Source organism: Lethenteron reissneri, unplaced genomic scaffold (assembly GCF_015708825.2).
Source record: "Lethenteron reissneri isolate LAM-NWPU_2019-01 unplaced genomic scaffold, ASM1570882v1 scaffold_646, whole genome shotgun sequence".
In the NCBI taxonomy this organism is placed as follows: domain Eukaryota; kingdom Metazoa; phylum Chordata; class Hyperoartia; order Petromyzontiformes; family Petromyzontidae; genus Lethenteron; species Lethenteron reissneri.
In genome coordinates, this window is record NW_026892168.1 from 27032 (window position 1) to 39025 (window position 11994).

An 11994-nucleotide genomic window follows, 5' to 3' on the forward strand; every position below is an offset into this window, starting at 1 on the left:
ATTGACAACAAGTATAACCCGTAAAAACTAAGTTCTTCACTATAAATCCTTTATATGCGTGGCGGCTAGAGTCCTCTCGTCCTCTGGCTTGAGATGGCTGCCACCTATGGGTCAGATGATTGTCTGCAGTATTAAGCAATTGGTAATTAAATATTGAATTTGTTTTCCCTAAACAGTGTAAAAAACGAACATTAATTGTCTCGCACAACGAGTCTGTGTGCAAAATGTCAGCTCGATTGGATCACGGGAAGTGGGTTAAAAAACGACCGAAAGATTTGCACGGTCCTAAGCAAGCAAGCAAGTGCATTCTTTGGTTCTTTCGGTTAAGTCACGTCTAAAGATAAAATAATAAATTAAAATAAAAGCATATTACGACGTTTCGATTGCAACACAAGCAATCATCATCAGGCAAAAAAAGAAATAGCAACAAAAATCTAACTAGAAAACTGTAGACAGACACACGAGCAGTTTTCTAGTTAGATTTTTGTTGCTATTTCTTTTTTTGCCTGATGATGATTGCTTGTGTTGCAATCGAAACGTCGTAATATGCTTTTATTTTAATTTATTATTTTATCTTTAGACGTGACTTTACCGAAAGAACCAAAGAATAATTCCTGCAGTCACGAAAGCTCCATAATTAAGATTCAAGCAAGTGAACTTAATATAAAGGATTTAAAAACACTCAAACTATTGTCCGTTTATTACACGCTTTTATTATTTAACAAACTCCGTCTGTTGTTGAATCCTCAGAGCAGCCGCGCCGAGGGGCGGGGGGGGGCAGGAGGGGGAGGGGCGATGGGGGAAGGGGGGGGCACGGGGGGGGGAGGGGGGGGCACGGGGAGGGGCGGGGGGGGGCAGGAGGGGGAGGGGCGATGGGGGAAGGGGGGGGGCACGGGGGGGGAGGGGGGGGGCACGGGGAGGGCGGGGGAAGGCAGGAGGGGGAGGGGCGATGGGGGAAGGGGGGGGCACGGGGGGGGGGAGGGGGGGGGGCACGGGGAGGGGCGGGGGGGGCAGGAGGGGGAGGGGCGATGGGGGAAGGGGGGGGGGCACGGGGGGGGAGGGGGGGGGGGCACGGGGGGGGAGGGGGGAAGGCAGGAGGGGGAGGGGCGATGGGGGAAGGGGGGGGGCACGGGGGGGGGCATCTGGGACAGTAACATTTAATTAAAGCGTGGGGGGGGGGGTTTGATTTAAAGTTTTCGTGACTGCAGGGATTCATCTTCTTGGTTCTTTCGGTAAAGTCATCACGTAGAAGGGAAATAATAAAAGAATAAAAATAAAACTTTACATTATAGTAATAAAATAAAAATAGAATAAATAATTAAATAATAATAAAATACTTTTTTATTGTTGTCTTTTTATAATTTTTTTATTTCTCTTCTACGCGACTTCACCGAAAGAGCCAAGAAGATGAAAGCGTGGGGGGGGGGGTTAATATTTCTAAAAAAAAAATTGTTTCACCCGGAAGCTGCACGCCAAGTGAACTTTGCCCCGGGAGGATCAGCAGGAGGAGCACGTGGACACGAGTTCACACCCAGCGCGACCACACACACGCACACCGCCACCTCGACCACGATGTCCACCCCTAGGAGGCTCACGTCCACCTTCTTGTGCCTCTGCCTGGCCACCCTGGTCGGCTTGGCCTCGGTACACGGCCAAGGAACCCCACCGTCACTTGCACCCTTAGAGCAGTCCCAGGGGACAGACGCCCAGACCATCCCCGCGACCAGTCCAGCGATGGCCTCGTCCTCTCCTCCTCCTCCGTCTTCCTCCTTCTCCTCCTTCTCGGCGTCCCCACCGGGACCCAGAGCTGGCGGGAGGCCGCCCCCGTGCCTGGCGCAGAGCGGCGTGGGCCACGTCTTCAAGCGCGTCAACGCGGCCGTGGCGAGCGTCGTCTTCCTCGTGGGGAGCGTCGGCAACGCGGCGCTGCTGCTCGTCGTCTACGGGGACAAGTCGATGATGCGCGACGAGGCCAGCGTCCTCATCGCCAGCCTTGCTCTCGGAGACCTCTTCTACATCGTCGTAGACATGCCCGTCAACGTGTACAAGGTGAGGAGGGGGAGGGGGGAGGACGCGCGCACGTGGTGCGGTATCAATAACAACTCGAGTTCTTAGTCACGTGCTGCTACCACGTGATGATTATGCAATTCGTGACAATATTGTCGGGTGTGAGAGGGGGGGTGACGGCAATAATAATGGCATTGAAGCCACCACGGGTTGCCTTACCCCAAACAAACAAGAATGTGGATCATTGTTTTTAATGAACATTGACACAACTCTCATTGACAGTCCTCTGTCAACCCACTTTGAGAAGGGTGTTGCCTGGATGAGGGCCCTCCCCATGCCGCGTCAGCCACGCGGCCTGCTTGACCACGCCTCGCCGTGCTGGCCAGGGACAGGTTGGGGCAGGACCAGTTCAGATGTCACTTGTCACTGATGTTGACCATCGCTGGGAATTGAACTCAACTCGCCGGTTCAATATTACTGTGCGGTAACCACTGCCGCCACTACTACCACTCCACCACGCACCTCGTGTGTGACTTGATAAGTAGCAAGCTTTAAAGCGTTGAATTATATAGACTGCTTCAACATTTCGTTTGCTTCCATATGGGTGATAAACAGATGGACAGAAAATCAGCAACAATTCCCTCTGATGTATCCAGAAAGCCCCAAGGAGTTTCAAGACTCTGTAGAACGAGCATCCTGCTTGAGGATGTTTGGCCAATCTGTGTAGCTTCTGCACGTGATGGATTCCAGAGACCACTTTGTGGACTGCCCATCTCCAGGGCGCCTCGCAGCCCCAGTGGGTTGGGAGTTTGACGAATCTCTGCGTGATCCACCAATCCCGGCCTCCAGAGCACTGCCTCACAGGCGAACACCAGCGTGTCACCCCCCCCCCCCCCCCCCCAGCTACAGCATGCGACGGATGTACAACCATCGTAGAGGTCGCGTGTTTTATATTTGCGCGATCTAATCCCAAAAACAATCCCCTTATGGATAATATTGGTCGCCAAAGTCTACGTGTGTGTGTGTACCTGTGTGTGTGTGTACCTGTGTACCTGTGTGTGTACCTGTGTGTGTGTGTACCTGTGTATGTGTACCTGTGCGTGTGTGTGTACCTGTGTGTGTAACCTGTGTGTGCCTGTGTGTGTGTGTACCTGTGTGTACCTGTGTGTGTGTGTGTACCTGTGTGTGTACCTGTGTGTGTGTGTGTACCTGTGTGTGTGTGTACCTGTGTGTGTGTGTACCTGTGTGTGTGTGTGTACCTGTGTGTGTGTGTACCTGTGTGTGTGTGTGTACCTGTGTGTGTGTGTGTGTGTACCTGTGTGTGTGTGTGTACCTGTGTGTGTGTGTGTGTACCTGTGTGTGTGTGTACCTGTGTGTGTGTGTGTACCTGTGTGTGTGTGTACCTGTGTGTGTGTGTACCTGTGTGTGTGTACCTGTGTGTGTGTGTGTACCTGTGTGTGTGTACCTGTGTGTGTACCTGTGTGTGTGTGTACCTGTGTGTGTGTACCTGTGTGTGTACCTGTGTGTGTGTACATGTGTGTGTGTACCTGTGTGTGTGTACCTGTGTGTGTGTGTACCTGTGTGTGTGTGTACCTGTGTGTGTGTACCTGTGTGTGTGTACCTGTGTGTGTGTGTGTACCTCTGTGTGTGTGTGTGTGTGTACCTGTGTGTGTGTGTACCTGTGTGTGTGTGTACAACACGCTCGCGTGTCTGCAGCCGATTAGCACGCTCGGCTATGTGTGGCGTGAAAGCGGTTTAACATACGTACGTACACTTGGATACTATATACACGTAACTATATATAGACTGTCATGGTTTTTTTTTCACTTTGTTGTTCTAACGTTCTGACCCCGTGCCCCTACTGGACATCTGTGAAAAAGAGCTTCATAGCTCATCGGATTCCTCCTCCAGTGTCAATACATATTCAGACTTTGTTATACAAAGAGAATATTCGCAAAAAGTTAATTGGCTAATATCCAGTTGTTATTCACTAACTTAGGAATATTCTGGCCAAAGTAAAGTGTAAAAAACTGTTGTTATATAACAAATAGAAATGCATAGATGAAACGACGATGCCTCAATTACAAAAAAGAAATGTTTTACCCAGTGGCGGCTCCTGCAAAATCTCTCAGGGGGGCAAATGTCTGGATGATTGATAAGGATAAGGTCCACCCATGCAATGGATAAATTAACAGCTTAAGCATGTAACGGCAACTTCACTTCTTTAATATTAATGAAAAATAAAGTGACTCTTACAATACATCTTGTTTGTTTCTATACTCACTATTAAAACAAACCACTCAAGTTTATTTATTAAAGATTCCACTAGGTGGCCACAAATTATATTGTTGGATGAAACGTGCTTGCGTATGATGACGTAAGCACGTATGATGACGTTAGCACGTATGATGACGTAAGCACGTATGATGACGTAAGCACGTTAGTGCGAGCCCTCCCGGAAGCCATAGAGAATGCATTGCAGCGCCCGCCGTTCGAAAAAAACATCTTTGAATGTAAGTCTATGGGGCCACTCGGGGCGATTCTCAGCCGGAGTGAAATCGCCCAAAAAGAGGCGGTACTCCACAGAACGTGACATGACGCTGATTGGACTATATCCAGAGGCTGCAGTGACGGCTAGCGTGACTCTGTGGTTGAATGACATTGGTGGTGCGTCGCCCAATCGCCCTAATGAAGAAACCGCCCCTGGTTTACCCCATGATGGTGAAGTCAACAGCGGTGTTGCGATGAGCAGACTCGCCACTGTCATGGGAATGTGGAATTGGCGCGTTGTTTACGTGACAAACCTTACTGGCTGTGTCGGGTGGTGGAGGGTTAGGACACAACATTTCTACTTACGCGACCTAACACAAAAACCTTTGTTGTGATCATTAACTCGATTGACTTTTACCCCCCCCCCCCAAAAAAAAGGCCTCTAAAGTTCTGGAGACTTTTGTTGTTGAAGACGGAAGCTTGTGTTGCCTCCGAAACGTCGTGATTTCATTTATTTTATTTTCTTTTTCACCTACGTGACTTTACCGAAAAACACCAAAGAGCATGGACCCTTGCAGTCACGAAAACTTCAAATCTAGAACTGTTGTTGTTGTTGTTGATTCTAGATTTGAAGCTTTCGGACTGGCTGTGACGGTCCCACCTGATGACGGAGACTTGTGTTGCCTCCGAAACGTCGTGATTTTATTGTTTTATTTTTATTAATTTTTATTTCATTTTTTGCCTACATGGTGACTTTACCGAAAGAACTAAGAGTATAGTTGTTGTTGATGTTTGGGAGGACCCCAATTCATTTCCTCAATTCATTTCCAGAGAAAACCTGCGGGGTGCGTGCGGTGCGTTCTTATCTTCTCAGCTGCACGCCGAGAGCTGGCCATTCGGTGCCACCGTGTGCAAGACGGTGCCCTTCGTGCAGAAGGCCTCTCTGGGCATCAGCGCGCTGAGCCTGTGCGTGCTCAGCGGAGACAGGTGAGGAGAGACCCGGCCGCTCGCTGTTCCCGTTCACGGCTCAAATCTCGGAAGCGCTCAAAGCGCTTGTTGGCGTGAACTTTGTCTGGAGAGGCGTGTTCCTGAAGACATCGTGCTCACCGCGGAGAACTGTCACGACACGATTCCCAACGTCTTGTCTCTTCTCACAATTCAAGTTCCTAGACTCAACCCACCCGCGCCTGCAACATGGCTTCATCCCAGAGGTCGCAATAGCCACACTCCCTCCCGCATGGCCTTGTGGGAGCCTCGGTTACCGATAAAGTAATTTTATTTTAGTTGTTCTTCCAATTCCGTTCCGATGACGTACGTGTGCATGACATACGTGTGCATGACATACGTGTACGGAATCAGAAGAAAAATGTAAATGGGTTAACTACCTCGCCTGGTATACAGGAAGTCGTGGGTTTGATCTCGACCCTGACGCCTGCTGCTGCTGTATATTTCCAGTTTGCATATTCTCCCCGTGGTCGTGTGTATTTTTTCTCCGAGTCCTCTGGTTTTTCCCTCCAAATTAAGACAAAAACATGCGTTTGATTATAAATGCTATTTGGCTGCTGCTCTAAATGTCCCCACGTGATCAGCTACTTCGTTGAGCTGTCGTTTGTGGCCAGGTCGTATACAGCTGAGTGGGCCTTGCCTGGTAACATACAAATAGAATAGGAACAGTCGTAGTACATCTCCAGAGTTTACATTCCTCCTCCTCCCTCCCTCCTCCCTTCTGCTCCTTCTGTTATAAGCAGCAGGCTACAACAGTATTTTAGATAATTAAGTGACGGTGTCATTCCTTGGGTGTCACCCAGAACCTCATTTCTCACTGAATATTGTCCGACTTCCTGGTAGACTGTTGTAGATGGCACCAGCGCCGTCTAGCAGCCACAGACATAGCGATCTGTATGATGGATGTGGTGAGCCGCTGTGCGTACACATTGTTTCAGGTTGCCAAACCGGACGGACGCGGCCGAAACTAATCCCCGCTTCCCAAACATGCGGCACGTGTCAACGTGTTGATCCAGCTCGCTCCTGCGAGCGAGACCCGTCCCGCTCACTCGCGAGTTCTCGCCTCGACAAACCAACCAGCACCAACTTGGCCGCCCCCTCCTCTGCTTCAGGACCCGAAGCGATCGCCCGTTTCCCGCTCACGGCCAACACCGGTGACGATTATTTGAACCGGTCCTGGGCCTTCCCTAGGTAGACTCGGCCTCAAATGAGGACGTGGTGCGGTGTGTAAACATCGCCACCGGCGAGACAACAGCCTGTTACAGGCTACACGGGTGGGGGGGGGGGTCATTGCCTTTATCTTTGGTGGCTGTGCAGGTGTAGTCGGTGTAGTAGGTTTATTAAACGGTTCACTCAGCACAGGCCAATGTATACAACACTCGCAGGGGTATCGTCCCCTTCACCCGTCTAACAGGGAGATCCCACAATCTATGTCACAGCTAGCCTACTCCCAGGTCCTCCACTCGAGAGCTAGGGGAGGCTAGTGATCCAGCTCTGGCCAAGCTGGGATCACGGCACCCTGAGTCACCAGACCGGCCACTTCACCCGTCTAACAGGGAGCTCCCACTGTCTCTAACCCGGCTAGCCTACTCCCAGGTCCTCCACTACAGGGCTAGGGGAGGCTAGCTGATCCAGCTCTGGCCAAGCTGGGATCACGGCACCCTGAGTCCCCAGACCGGCTCTTACAAGAACATCGGCTCTGGGCTCTGGGGGCCACGCCACTGGCTTGCCCTGGTTGCTCCTTAGAAGCACGGCGAGCCAGGGGAGTCCCAGGGCCTATCTAGCCGGTCTTCTCTCTTCTCTGGTTTAAGCTAAACACTGAACCCCGAGCCCACCGGCTCACCGCCTTATATAGCAACTCCCCCCCAAGGGGTGGTGCCGTGGGGGATCACAGCGCCATTACAGCCCCCCAGGGCTAACCGATGCGGACGTGGATGTAAGCATCTTTCCGCGTGCAGGCACAAGCACCCCCGGTGTGTTTGTTCGCCCTCCCGTGACCCCTCTACGCAGGTACCGTGCGGTCGCGCACTGGGACCGCCTCCAGTGCGTGGGCCTCTCCCTGCTCACGGCGCTTAAAGTCCTGGCCATCTGGACGCTGTCGCTGGTGCTGGCGGTGCCCGAGCTCCTGGCCTTCGACACGCTGTCCTGGGAATACCGCAACCGGACGCTCGACACGTGCATGGTCATCCCGCAGACGAGCTTCGTGGAGGTGCGACACGGCGCGTCAAGAACGTGGCAACCACCGGCGTCGCCGTAACCGTGGGGGGGGGGGGGCGGGGGGGTTTCGCAAACTCCGGTCGGCACAAACGGGGATGTGAATCGTCACCGAATGTTTTTTGTCCGGGTTGCTGTACTCGTACCCGGCCGCACCAGGGTCGCAAATGGGTACCCGTACCCGTATCCAGTCGTACCCGTACCCAGCCGGGTATGGGTAGGGTACGGGTATCGGGTACCCGATTGCGACCTCTGGGATGAAGCCACGTTGCAGGCTCGGGTGGGTTGATTCTAGGAACTTGAATTGTGAGAAGAGACAAGACGTTGGGAAATGAGTAACAAACGGTTACTCACCAGTGACTCACGGCCTACCCGTACCCGGCCGCACCAGGGTACGGGTAGTCGGGTATCGGGTACCCGATTGCGACCTCTGACACACAGTCTGTCTTTCAGTCACTCACAGAGACAGGCAGCTAATTAGATACTCCACCAACCCTGTGCTCGGCTATCCCACGAGGAGATTTGTCGCCCCGCCTGACTCTGACGAAACCTCTTGTCTGGGCCCTCGCAGTTTTACGCCAAAGCCAAGGACTGGTGGCTGTTCGGCTTCTACTTCTGCATGCCGCTGGCCTGCGCGGCGGTCTTCTACACGCTCACGACCGTCGAGATGCTTGGGATGAAGAAGCGAAACCTTGGCAGCGCCATCGACGAGCACCTCAAGCAGGTGTCGAACCTCGGGACCTCCCTCCGGTACCGCCGGCCCCATCGGCTGGAGGCCGAACGGCTCCCCGTGGTTGTGCGGTTACGTAACCGATTTGCGGTGGCGGGCAGGAGGGGAGGGAGGGGTCCGTGACGTTCGCTCTCCGACTTTGTCACTGAACGATTCGTGAAACTGCGAGATGTTGATTCGACGGATGTTTGCGTGTGTTTGCGTGTGTGTGTATGTGCGTGTGTGTGTGCGTGTGTGTGTGTGCGTGTGTATGTGCGTGTGTGTGTACGTGTGTGTGTGCGTGTGTGTGTGTGTGTACGTGTCTGTGTGCGTGCGTGTGTGTGTGCGTGTGTGTGTACGTGTGTGTGTGCGTGTGTGTGTGTGCGTACGTGTGTGTGTGCATGTGTGTGTGTGTGTACGTGCGTGTGTGCGTGCGTGTGTGTGTGTGTGTGCGTGTGTGTGTACGTGTGTGTGTGCGTGCGCGTGTGTGCGTGCGTGTGTGTACACACAGCAACGGGAGGCAGGCAAGGCGGTGTTCTGCCTGGCGGTGGTGTTTGCGCTGTGCTGGCTGCCGCTGCATCTCAGCCGCATCCTCAAGAGAACCGTCTACGACGAGATGGACCCCAACCGCTGCGAGCTGCTCAGGTGGGGGGGGCACCCCCGAACCGTCCCCCCCCCCCCCCTCTCTCCCTCTCTACTCGTGCCCTCCTCGTCCCATGGGAGAATGAAGAGTCAATTGTATCGTCTTCGCGTGAATCAGAGGTCGCAAACGGGTTTTGATTCCTTACCCGTACCCATACCCGGCCGCACCAGGGTCGCAAACGGGTACCCGTACCCTACCCGTACCCGTACCCTACCCGTACCCGTACCCTACCCAGACCCTACCCGTACCCAGACCCTACCCGTACCCTACCCGTACCTTACCTGTACCCTACCCGTACCCTACCCGTACCCTACCCGTACCCTACCCGTACCCGGCCGGGTACGGGTAGGGTACGGGTATCGGGTACCCGATTGCGACCTCTGGGATGAAGCCACGTTGCAGGCGCGGGTGGGTTGATTCTAGGAACTTGAATTATGAGAAGAGACAAGTCATTGGGAAATGAGTGACACACGGTGACTCACCAGTGACTCACGGTCTACCCGTACCCGTACCCGGCCGCACCAGGGTCGCAAACGGGTACCCGTACCCGGCCGGGTACGGGTAGCCGGGTATCGGGTAGGGTACGGGTATCGGGTACCTGGTTGCGACCTCTGGCGTGAATATCGCAGCAGCAGCAGCAGTGATAATACCAATCGCAACCACCACGCCCTGCGCGTGGAACTTCTTTGGCACCGTACGTAGCCGAGCGCGCTCACCGCAGGTGCGGGGGAAGGACGACGAACTGAACGCGAAGTGTTCTTTGCGAAGAGGCGTCGTTCTCAATATACTTTGCAAACGACGCCCTTGGCAATAGAATACACTCAGCGAGTGTCAAGAGTGGGGTTTGTTTTAGGAGCGTCCTGCTCTGTCATGTTTCACCAATGCCAATGCCCCCCACCCCCCCCCCCACTCCATCCAGCCCCGCGTTTCCTCCAGGGCGTGTTGTGAACGTCCGACGCACCCGCTACACCCCCCCCCCCCCCCCGGTGGCTTGCTTCTCACACGGCCCCCTTAACGCGAACAACGGCACGTGGCCGGTGAACGAGCGCAGCTGGATCGCGTCACGGATCGTGTCACGGATCGTGTCATGCGAGCGGCGTGGTAAACGAGGGGGGGTGGATGGGACCCCCCACAAAACATCGCAGCTCAACAGCGTGGGGAGGCGGGGGGGGGGCGTCTCGCCGGACCGAGGACACTTTGCACTCATTGGCGTTGTTTGCTGTTGCGACGTTCTGTCGCGCCCCTACGGGACAGCTGCGGGGAGAGAGCTTCGTAGCTCATCGGATTCCTCCTCCAAGTCCAAATCAATATTGAGATTCTGATCCGATTGCGATCAACGCTTCACCGGCGTGTCGTTGTCACGCCGCTCGGAGCGTGGCCGTGTTCGTCGCGGTTGGGCTACGGCTGGGTTCTGTGCGTGGCCCCGATGCAATGTGAAGGTCTCCTGGCTCCTGATTCACAACGGGTGTGTGCTCTGCCGCCATCACCACCACCGCCCCCTGCAGCTTCCTGCTCGTGCTGAATTACATCGGCATGAACCTGGCGACCCTCAACTCGTGCGTCAACCCCGTCGCCCTCTACGTCGTCAGCGCAAAGTTCAGGAACCGCTTCAAGGTGCGTTTGGTGGCGTCGGCCACGTTTCTGTCGTCACGTTTAGATCATGGGGGGGGGTGCTTCTCAATCGCCGGCGCTCGGGAACCACGACAACAACAACAACATCAACAACAACAACAATCACCGCTGGTGCACAGGTCTGACGATCGCGTCGCACGTTCGCGTGACGAATTCCAACTGATACGGGTCTCGTGAATTGATGCGTATCTACTACGTGTTTGTATGCAAGTATGTATGTTTGCATGTGTGTACGTGAGTGGGTGTGTGTTAAGGGGAGCGGTGGTGTAGCGGTTAGTGTTAACCAGAGGTGCGGGGTAAGGACAACAAACTAAGCACAAAAAGCAGTTCTAAAGAAATGAGTTTGTCAACGTGGATAATTTAAAAGTGCGTAGCTCCAGTGGCTTCCTATTATCGGAAGAGCGTTGCAGACGGCCGCAGAAGCGCGTCTGAAAGCGCCGCGCGATGCGGTGATCCCCACCGCCGCCTGTGTTCGATGGCGAGCAGTCAGAAGCCACCGCTGCCGCTGCTGCTGCTGCTGCCGCCGCTGCTGCTGCTGCTGCTGTGAGGATGATGAGCGGAGTTGGCGCGATGGGTTGACGCTCACTTGACGAGATCGGCGAAGGTGTCGCGGTTCATGTGTGGCGAGCGCTTTGCGTGCGGCGAGAGCGAATTTGACGTCGCTCGTCGCAGTGCCGACCCTCCTCGCTCCAACTCTCTCTCCTCCTCCTCTCGTCGTCGCCGCCGTGCACAGTCCTGCCTGTGCTGCTGCTGGGCGACAAGCAGACGGCGCTCCAGCAGAAGGCCGTGGCGGCGCCGGGCAGCCCGCTCGGCCGCAGCAACTCCCGCTCCAGCAACAGGTTCATCGTCACTTGAGCTGAGCTGGCCCCCCCCCCCCCCCGCGGGATGTGGATGGAGGGGAGGTGGGAGAAGAGTTGCCGGGGGGGGGTGGGGGAACGGGGGCCGAAGTGAACTAGACAGCCGTGGCCACGTGGGCCAGGCGACCGGCTTGGCTGGAGGACGGTGAAAGCAAACGACGCGAGCGGCTTAGCGAGGCAATCGCGGTCGGTCGCGTGACGTGCGCTTGCACGGCTTGGTGCGACAGACAGCCAGAGAGAGGGAGCAGAGATGATGGGGTGGAGGTGTTTAAGCACTCGCTCGAGCGGAACGAGCGCGTGCCGCCATCTCGCCTAGCTGGGCTGCTTCTCCACGGCCTGGGGGGTCCCCCCTCGCTCGCTCACCCCCCTCCCTGTCTCCACCCCCCACCCCCCACCCCCCACCCGGGTCTCTCTTGCTTAGACGTCGACGTCGCAGCAAC

At 54.8% G+C, this 11994-nt stretch overlaps 1 pseudogene; it reads left to right on the top strand.

The window, feature by feature from the left end:
* The first annotated feature begins 1572 nt into the window (after nt 1-1572).
* Nucleotides 1573-11643, top strand: LOC133340029 (endothelin receptor type B-like; annotated as a pseudogene).
* Nucleotides 11644-11994: the final 351 nt, after the last annotated feature.